Source organism: Macadamia integrifolia, chromosome 6, assembly GCF_013358625.1.
Source record: "Macadamia integrifolia cultivar HAES 741 chromosome 6, SCU_Mint_v3, whole genome shotgun sequence".
NCBI lineage: Eukaryota > Viridiplantae > Streptophyta > Magnoliopsida > Proteales > Proteaceae > Macadamia > Macadamia integrifolia.
The window spans coordinates 30,784,397-30,786,052 of NC_056562.1; the positions used below are offsets into that span (position 1 = coordinate 30,784,397).

General features: G+C 39.4%; 1 long non-coding RNA gene across 1 annotated transcript; it reads left to right on the forward strand.

Annotated features, from left to right (window-relative positions):
- Positions 1-972, forward strand: LOC122081143. The gene is made up of 2 exons (XR_006141025.1): positions 1-330; positions 503-972. It is a non-coding gene; the product is annotated as an uncharacterized LOC122081143 (long non-coding RNA).
- Positions 973-1,656: the final 684 nt, after the last annotated feature.

A 1,656-nucleotide genomic window follows, 5' to 3' on the forward strand; every position in this document is an offset into this window, starting at 1 on the left:
CCATAACAGGATTGCAGGTTAGTTCCAACCTTTGTTGCCCTTTGGTAGAGTGAGTCTGTCTTACCGAACTGGCAGGACGCGGAGATCGATTGATCAACATGAATCTCAAGAGTGGATAGTTGACAGCCGCTTTTGTTCCTTTAATTTCCTGTGGGAATCTTAATCATGCTCTAGATAGATCCTCTGTTATTTAAGTTTCAATCTTGCTACTGTTACTATCTCACATGGTACTGGAGTTTCTTCTACCTCAGATGTGAAATGACATCAATCAAGTGGTGCAGCAGTCATCTTTATGGAGATTAAGCTCAATTAATGATAGCATTAGAACAGGTATTTTTTATTTTTTATTTTTTTTCCAATTGTGTTCTTGGATTTCTGCTTGCTAGTATTTCAACTTCCAAAATGCAGTTCCATGTTATGCCATCAACTTCTTCCTTTTTATTTTACTATATCATCTTTTGTGATTGAAAATTGAAACATAATTTTGGGGATCTTTAATCAGGAGGAACTGAAAAGGACACAGGATGCAGAGAGAGAGCATGAGAGCAGCAGCAGCCATTTCAGTGCCCAAGGGACAAAGACAACTTTGGCACCTTGCAGTTTGGAGCCTGAAGGTAGGGTAGGAAATGATATTATTTGTTCTTCTTGTAATGCATTCTTCGCTAGTAAAGCTCCCTCAAAACCTAATTGTACAGTCCTCTACTTCTGGAGTCACAAATTTGGCAATAAAGATCGGGGCTCTCTTCACCAGGTTTTTGTTGAATCCCCAACCTCTTCCTCTGATCTTGTTTAGTAAAAAGCACTAAACACCCTGTGTAAGTGGACCCAAGAAGGTAAGAGTTGAACTCCGAACCACACGCTTCCTGGGGCGAAGGTCTCTTACCAACTCCTCTACCCTCTTTAGGGTTGACCTCTTCCTGTGATCTGTTATCTTCTTAATATATAAGATGATCCATCAGGTGGTTGTCTTTTCTTGTATCTCTTCCCCCCCACATCACCTTTTCCTTTTCGTCTTCTTAATATATGAGATCCATCCAAGGTGAGCTCAGGTGGTTGTCTTTTCTTGTATCCCTCACCCCACTCTATCTTTAGGAGTATTGGAGGTCAAAATATGATCAAAAGGGGCCACGGCTGGTTGTGCACATTAATGGGTAGATAGATAGAAGCATTAACAGCAATTGCTGGCAATCAATGGCGACATGCCGGCTTGGGATCATCATAAGCGGTACCGTGAATGCAATCAAACAAGGACCCATCGATGCAGAGATTGTTATCTGTTACTTTCACAAAGGTATTTCCAAGTGGGGCGTTAATGCTGGTTACCAAAGTAAAATGACATTGGTGATCCAGCCTTAGTTAATGGGTTCAAACTTAGCTAATGGGATCAAACAAGTTTTTTTTTTTCTTTGAAGATAAGGAGAACTTCAGTGGTTCCTAATGAGATAGTTGAATTATTAATATTGTGGTTTCATTATTAAAAGATTTAAGGTGAAGCAACTTTAGAATACAAAATAATAATGAATTTCATGGATTTACTTCTTCAAGCTATCTAAGATTTTTTTTTTTTTTCAATTTATTCAAGATGTCGAGGCAAAAGCGTTAATACAAAATTCCAAAGATCCTCGGGAGGAGTCCAAAAAACCCTATGGGGGGGGG